The following is an 8,768-nucleotide window of genomic DNA, read 5'->3' as shown; positions in this document are numbered from 1 at the left end:
GAGAACATTAGTCTAAGCCAGAGACAATGGAAAGTAAGAAGAGTACTCAATTCTTTTTAAAGAAGAACTCGGCAGGTAGCTAGTGTAATATGGCCCTTGGCTCCTTTTCCAGATTCATCTCCCACCACTGCTCCTCCCTAGCTCCCTAATCCAAGCCATTTTCAACCATTAGCAATTGCCTAGATAGGCTATGTGGATTGTATCCTCAGGGCCTTTGCATATATCCATCTCTATATGCCCTTCTCTTTCTTCACCCAGTCTTCAAGACTCGACCTCAGTATCACTCTGAGAAGCCTTGAGAGGCCCCCTCTGTACCTTGTGATCCACCTCCATGGGAAGGCCTGGACCTCTCCATGGCACTCCCTTGTCTTCCTATCTGTCACTTGTCTATAACACAAGTGTCTTAGTAAAAGGACTTTACCTAATTCACTTTAATATCTCCAGTGTCCAGGGTTGCCTGGGTGTCTCAGTCAGTTAAGCAACCATCCCTTGGTTTTGGCTCAGCTCATGATCCCACAGTTCGTGGGTGTGAGCCCCATGGCAGCCTCTGTGCCGACCGTGCAGAGCCTGCTTGGGATTCTCTCTACCTTCCTCTCTATCTGCCCTTCTTCCCCTCTCTCAAAAATAAATTAATAAATAAACATTAAAAAATCTCCAATGCCCAGCACAATGTCTGATCCATAATATACACTTCTAAAACATGAACTGATAAAATTAATTGAATTGAATGAAGAAAGATTAAATATGACCAGCAGCAAAATAGTCCTATAGATTTCCTATAGTACTTTCATCAACCCAGCTAAAAGACTAAAACAAAACATCATCACACTAAAAGATCCAAGAAATATACTGAGCATTTACTATGGCCATAGCACTGGGAAACAAATTTCTCTACCTTCTCATCCAACCCACTATCCACCTCCAAATGTAAAGCAGATCCTCCTCCAATTCCACCACTACAGTCTACCCCACAGAGTCTTCTCTCTGCCAGAACAAGGCATTCTCTGAGAGCCATATTCATCTTACAAATGCAGCAGGTACTCAGCAATCAGAATGCTTTCTCTTTCTGTCGGCCCCATCACTTGTCTCCACTGTATTATAAACAACCATAGAATAATGACCAAATATCTGTGTAAAAATGTCTTTTCATTGTAAAGCATTGTAGCTGAGTTTTTACTGAGTAATTTTGGTTATTTGACTTCACATGAGAAATGACAATTCCTTCAAGTTCTTTAAGTTTTTCCTAAATTAAAAAGCAAATTTTATTTTATTTTATTATTTTTTTTTAATTTTTTTTTCAACGTTTATTTATTTTTGGGACAGAGAGAGACAGAGCATGAACAGGGGAGGGGCAGAGAGAGAGGGAGACACAGAATCGGAAACAGGCTCCAGGCTCTGAGCCATCAGCCCAGAGCCCGACGCGGGGCTCGAACTCACAGACCGCGAGATCGTGACCTGGCTGAAGTCGTACGCTTAACCGACTGCGCCACCCAGGCGCCCCAAGCAAATTTTATTTTAGACTGAATATTGCTTAGTATGGATTTTTTTAAATCTTAGAGGGGAACCAAGGAGCTTATTTCAAACATTTAAAGTGCTAACATGTATCCTTTGCTGTGCAGAAGCTTTTTATCTTCATAAGGTCCCAGTAATTCACTTTTGCTTTTAGTTCCCTTGCCTTTGGGGATGTGTCGAGTAAGAGATTGCTACGGCTGAGGTCAGAGAGGTCTTTTCCTGCTTTCTCCTCTAGGGTTTTGATGGTTTCCTGTCTCACATTCAGGTCCTTGATCCATTTTGAGTTTATTTTTGTGAATGGTGTGAGAAAGTGGTCTAGTTTCAACCTTCTGCATGTTGCTGTCCAGTTCTCCCAGCACCATTTGTTAAAGAGACTGTCTTTTTTCCATTGGATGTTCTTTCCTGCTTTGTCAAAGATGAGTTGGCCATACGTTTGTGGGTCTAGTTCTGGGGTTTCTATTCTATTCCATTGGTCTATGTGTCTGTTTTTGTGCCAATACCATGCTGTCTTGATGATGACAGCTTTGTAGTAGAGGCTAAAGTCCGGGATTGTGATGCCTCCTGCTTTGGTCTTCTTCTTCAAAATTACTTTGGCTATTCGGGGCCTTTTGTGGTTCCATATGAATTTTAGGATTGCTTGTTCTAGTTTCGAGAAGAATGCTGGTGCAATTTTGATTGGGATTGCATTGAATGTGTAGATAGCTTTGGGTAGTATTGACATTTTGACAATATTTATTCTTCCAATCCATGAGCAGGGAATGTCTTTCCATTTCTTTAAATCTTCTTCAATTTCCTTCATAAGCTTTCTATAGTTTTCAGCATACAGATCTTGTACATCTTTGGTTAGATTTATTCCTAGGTATTTTATGCTTCTTGGTGCAATTGTGAATGGGATGGGGGAGGGGAAGGAAAAAAAAAAAAAAAAAAAGAGGTTAGAGTGGGAGAGAGCCAAAGCATAAGAGACTGTTGAGAACTGAGAGCAAAATGAGGGTTGATGGGGGGTGGGAGGGAGGAGAGGGTGGGTGATGGGTATTGAGGAGGGCACCTTTTGGGATGAGCACTGGGTGTTGTATGGAAACCAATTTGACAATAAATTTCATATATAAATAAAAAAAATAAAATTAAAAAATAAATAAATAAATAAAATTTTAATTTATGTAAGCACAAAAAAAAAAAATAAATAAAGTGCTAACATGTGGTAGAGGAATTAAAGTTGGCATGGTTTCAGAGAATAAAACTGCAATAAATGGGTAGAAATCAGCAGAAGACAGATTTTAGCGTAAAGTAAGGCAGAACGGTCTGTCCTGCAATTAAAGCGATCCAACAATTGAGGGACTGAGTTACAAAACAGAATTTAGTGAGAGTCATAAAAAAATACTCCCATTAATTTTATGTCTTGCAAGTATTATTTCATTAATGTTCATGGCATTTTGAAAGATATAACAAAGTCTTAGGTCTCTGTTTTGTAGATGAAGAAATCAGCAGGCTTAAATGATTCGCTCAAGGTCACATACTGACCAATACAAGTTTGATGTTCCTTTTCTTATACAACATGTATTCATTGGTCTTCAGAAATAATAAGCTTCCTGCAATTACAGGTGGTGTTACTTATTGCTATTTAATTCTTGATCCTCTAAACAAAACTTGGATTTTTAAATTTAAAAGTTCACCTTCTTGAAACATTTTAGTAGATAAGGCTTTTATAGTTCTGCAAATTCTTAGGCATGGCACTTTAATTAGTTTTCACCAGTTTTGAATAAAAAAGCTAGATGCTAATGATTAGCCTACAAATTGCTAGATCATCTGTAATAAATGCTAAAACCATTAAATGACAACATGTCATTACAAATCCAGTGGGAGTTGGGGAAATAAATGTCAAATTTTTCATTATTTTTCTTCAGAGTTTCAATAGTAACTGCCAGTAGTGGCCACAGGTAAAAGTCCAATCTTTTTGTTAAGAAACAAGTGCTTGCATTGAAGCACAAACCAAAATGAGATATAAATTTCTCTCAACTTCCTAAAGTTTACAGGGAACTCTTTCTTCCATAGATAAGTCAGAATTTCAAATTAAATTAGCATTTCAAGATGAGGGGATGGGTGGGAACTAAGACCCACAAAGGGAAAAAATGTCAGAAAATAAATAGACAATCTAAAGAATAAAATTAGGGGTGCCTGGCTCAGTTGGTGGATCATGAAACTCTTGATATCGGGGTTGTAAGTTTGAGGCCCACTTTGGGTGTAGAGATTACTTTAAAAAAATAATTTTTTTAATTTAAAAATTAAAAAATAAAGAATAAAATTAGAAACAACCCATAAACAATAAATAACACTTCATTCATTAGTAACAAAAGAAATAAAAAATGAAATTATAATGAAATGTGATTACTTTTACTTATCAAACTAAAAAATTTTTAAGTGTTTTAATGTTTATTTATTTTTGAGAGAGAGAGAGAAAACAGAGTTTGAGCAGGAGAGGAGCAGAGAGTGAGGGAGACACAGAATCCAAAGCAGGCTCCAGGCTCCAAGCTGTTGGCACAGTGCCCAAGGTGAGGCTTGAACTCACAAGCCATGAGATCATGACCTGAGCCAAAATTGGATACTTAACCAACTGAGGCACCAAGGAGCACCTCAAACTGAAAAAAAACTTTAAATATAAAAACATTCAGTGCTGGTAATGATGCAATGATAGTAGTACTCTGTGATAGGCAGCCTCAAAGATGGCTGCCATGATTCCCACCTCCTTGTTGTACTCTTGCCCTTCCCTCAAGTGTGGGCTTTGATAACTTGCTTTTTACAAATAGAGTGCAGCAAGGGGCACTTGAGTGGCTCAGTTGGTTAAGCAAACTTCAGCTCAGGTCATGATCTCACAGTTTTGTGGGTTCGGGCCTTTCATCGGGCTCTGTGTTGACAGCTCAGAGCCTGGAGTCTGCTCCAGATTCTGTGTCTCCCTCTCTCTCTGCCTCTCCCCTGCTTGCACTGTCTCTCTAAAAAATAAGTAAACATTAAAAAAAATTTTAAAAACTAGAGTACAGCAAAGTTAACATTTCCAAAGTTAATTTACAGAAAAACTGTGCCTTCCATCCATATTGCTTGCTTTCTCTCATTCTCTCCCCTGCTCACACTGAGAGAAGTCAGCTGCCATGTTGTGAGTTGCTCTAAGGAGAGGCCAAGGTGGCAAGGAACTGATACCTCTGGCCACGAGCCAGCAAGAATCTGAAGTCAGCCTGCAGCCACCTGAGTGAACTTGAAAGCAAACACACCCTCGTTTGAGCCTTGAGATATAAGCAGCAGGGATCAATGCCTTGACTACAACCCTACGAAAGACCCTAGCCCAGTGAAACTGTGATAAGCCATGGTGGGATATCTGACCCTCCCAAACTGGGTGATAATGAAAGCTTGTTTTTAGCTGCTAAATATTGAGGTAATTTTTTTTTTTACAACAATAGATAACTAATACATCCTCTCATATGCTTTAAGATTCTGGAAAATTTATATGACATTATGCATCAAGAGCCTTGTAGAAATTTTATTCATTTTTACCCAATAACTCCACATCTAGTATTCTTTGTAAAGAAATTAATTGGAGGGGCACCTAGGTGGCTCAGTTGGTGAAACATCAGACTCTTGTTAGATTCTGTTAGGCTGCTCCGTGCCGAGGGTGAGGAGCCTGCTTGGGATTCTCTCTCTCCCTCTCCCTCTGCCCCTCCCCAGCTCCCAGTCTTTCTCTCTTTCTCTCTCTCTCAAAAAAAAAAAAAAAAAAAAAAAAAGGAGCAAAAGAGAATGTATACTCTATTGCACATTTCAGCACAGAATTTATCAGTGATTACAAATATATGTATATAAATACTATATATACATATACACATATATCTATAAAACAGTGTTCTCTAGATTGCAAATGGTTTTTATTTTCTTATTTTTTTTTAATTTTCTTAATAAACTTTTTTTCTACATTTTCTAAAATAACCACATAAAACATTCAAAGTAAAAGAAAGAAGACTTTCAAGATATGCATGTACATATTAAAAACTATAATGGTAAACACTATATTCAATAGGGATTGAAGCAGGTAAGGAGAAAGTCTCTGATTTTTCTTAAAGTTTTCAGAGCTGAGCATTTTCTTCATGTAGTCATGAAAAATGAACATTACATTGACTTTCACATATGTCACATAAAATTGATAAGGACAGAGTAATGGAAGAAAAGGTATAATCAATCTTTAGGTGCAACAGTTTGCTTTTCTGCTAAGTATCTCTTCCGAAAGCAATTACCAAGGAAGAAGTGAAACCTGAACCAAAAGGAAAACAAACAAGTCAACATCCGCCTTCAAACATCTTTGTAAGTTAAAGTTAGACTGGCCAAGTAATTGTCTCTAACTTGGAAAAAAGAATGCATTGTGGAAGCAATGTGTTTGGGAGTTTGGGGAAGGTCCACACTGAAAGCATAAAATCCTTACTCACTAATTTCAGTCTGCCAGTAATGTGAACGACCTATTGACCAAACTATACAATGAAAAGACAGACTATTCTGCAGATTTATAAAGCTATTGAAATACATAAAGAGTTATAGAACCACCTCCCAATTTGGCATCACCCACTGGTAAGTACTACGGTCTGAATGTTTGTTTTCCCCAAAATTCAGATATTGAAATTCTTTTTTCTTGTAAGGTTTTTTATTTATTTTTGAGAGAGAGAGAGAGAGACAGAGTATGAGTTGGGGAGGGAAAGAGAGAGAGAGGAAGACACAGAATCCAAAGCAGGCTCCAGGCTCTGAGCTGTCAGCACAGAGCCTGACATGGGGCTGGAACCCATGAATCGTGAGACCATGACCTAAATTGCAAGATCATGACCTGAGTTGAAGTCAGATGCTTAACTGACTGAGCCACTCAGGAGACCCCTTCATATGTTGAAATTCTAACCTCCAAAGGTGATATCATTAGGAGGTGGGGCCTTTGGGACATGATTAGGTCATGAGGGTGGAACCCTCCCCGAACAGGATTAGCATTTATAAAAAAGGTTTAAAGGAATTCATTAGCCATGGATGTATTCATGAAAGGACTTTCAAAGGCCAAGGAGGGAGTCGTGGCTGCTGCTGAAAAAAAACGAACAGGGTGTGGCAGAAGCTGCAGGAAAGACAAAAGAGGGTGTTCTCTATGTAGGCTCCAAAACCAAGGAAGGAGCGTTCATGATGTGACAACAGTGGCTGAGAAGACCAAAGAGCAAGTGACAAATGTTGGTGAGGTGGTGATGACCGGTGATGACAGCAGTCACACAAAAGACAGTGGAGGGAGCAGGGAGCATCACAGCTGCCACTGGCTTTGGCAAAAAGGATCAGTTGGGCAAGAATGAAGAAGGAGGCCCACAGGAAGGAATTCTGGAAGATATGCCTGTTGATCCTGACAATGAGGCATATGAAATGCCTTCTGAGGAAGGTATCAAAACTATGAACCCGAAGCATAAGAGATACTTTTACTCGCAGTTTCTTGAGACCTACTGAGAGATGTTCCATCCTGTACAAGTACTCAGTTCCAACGTGCCCAGTCATGACATTTTCTCAAAGTTTTTACAGCGTATTTTAAACTCTTCCATCAGCAACGATTGAAATTATCTGTACCTGCCCTTACTCAGCATTTCAGTGCTTCCCTCTCACTGAACTGAATATATGGTAGCAGGGTCTCTATGTGGATATTGTGGCTTCAAATCTAAAAGTTAAAACACCTAAGTGACTACCACTTATTTCTAAATCTTCACTATTTTTTTTGTTGCTGTTCTTGAGAAGTTGTGATTTATCATCATATATTATAAGATTTCTAGGTGTCATTTAATGATTCTGTCTAAAAATAATGATGTATTGTGAAATTTGTTAATATATACAATACTTAAATATATGTGAGCATGAAACTATGCACCTATAAATATTAACTATAAAATTATAAATAAATAAATAAATACATACATACATACATACATACATACATAAATAAGGTCTCACAGAGCTCACTAGCCCCTTTCACTATATGAGGACCAAAGTTTGTAGAGGTGGAAGAGAGCCCTCACGTGCTGGCACCTTGATCTTGGATTTCCAGCCTCCAGAACTCTGAGCAATAAATTTCTGCTCTTTATAAGCCTCCCAGTTCATGGTATTTTGTTATGGCAGACCAAACAGACTAAGACTAAGACAGGAAGTTAGTCTTTCTCTTCAGGATCCCATCTGCCATTCTGAGGCTTACTTATGAAAGTGGGTTCAGTAAGGGAGATATGGCATGGAGGAAATTTTTTTCTAAAGGGCTGGATTTCTTGATTTTACTGATGCATGCGGAGAAGGGAGAGAGCATCGGGAGAAACAGAGTAAAAGATGCATGAGGTTTGGCATGGTGAGGGAGGGGTGCTAGAAAAACAAAAGGAAATCAGAGGGCATCAGGGAGAGGGGTTGCCCCAAATCTTGTCTGTGACTCTGAGAAATAATGCTCCCCAGGAGGACCCCAGCCCACATGCACATTCCTGGACACTGGCAAGTGTGGAGAGCACTCAGTTTTTGTTAAGAAGGTAGAATGTCAGAGCCCAACTTTCTCTAGAGAAGAGAGGATTCCAGTGTCATACCCCAGATCTATTGAATCAGAATTTCCAAGGTGAGATCTAGCAACCTATATATTTTTTAAACTCCCTCACTGATTCTGAATTATCAAGACCATTGCCCACTGTGTAAGAATAACTTTTGCATCCTATCTTACCCTGAATGACACCTATATTACACATCTCATTCTTTTCTGGTCCTAACACTGTAATTTTTCAGACAGCCTAAAGCATGGAGAATCGTCAGAAATCTTCACCAGCTGACATTGTGTAAACAGTTGCTAAGTAATTAAATCATTATTATAAAAATATAAATTCCAGTAATATATCGCCTGATTAAACCTACAAAAGACAGAATATGTGATAAATCAATATTTGCAAGCACTCTTTCTGTCAACTGCAATTTTTGAGCACTATGGGAAAATCGGTATATAATTTGATTTTGAGTCACCAAGGAAATAGAATAACAGAATCTCATAAATGGAAAGGACCTTAAAAGTCATTCAGTCCAACATTCCCTCTAATGCCTAAATCCCTACTAAAGTACCTCTGACAGGTGATTTTACAGCCTGGGCATATTCAGAAAACAAGAATTTATTAGTTAATGCAGAAAGAAAAAATATAAACGTGTGAATGAAAAGCAAAATTATAAACACTTACATGAAAGCAATCTCAACCTCCCAG

The 8,768-nt window shown here is 38.5% G+C and overlaps 1 pseudogene; it reads left to right on the top strand.

The window, feature by feature from the left end:
• Positions 1-6,536: 6,536 nt before the first annotated feature.
• On the top strand, positions 6,537-7,058 carry LOC121044584 (alpha-synuclein-like; annotated as a pseudogene).
• Positions 7,059-8,768: the final 1,710 nt, after the last annotated feature.

Source organism: Herpailurus yagouaroundi, unplaced genomic scaffold, assembly GCF_014898765.1.
Source record: "Herpailurus yagouaroundi ecotype Mexico unplaced genomic scaffold, PumYag 188, whole genome shotgun sequence".
NCBI lineage: Eukaryota > Metazoa > Chordata > Mammalia > Carnivora > Felidae > Herpailurus > Herpailurus yagouaroundi.
Note: the sequence above shows the minus strand (reverse complement) of the source record. Positions and strands in the feature narration are given on the sequence as shown.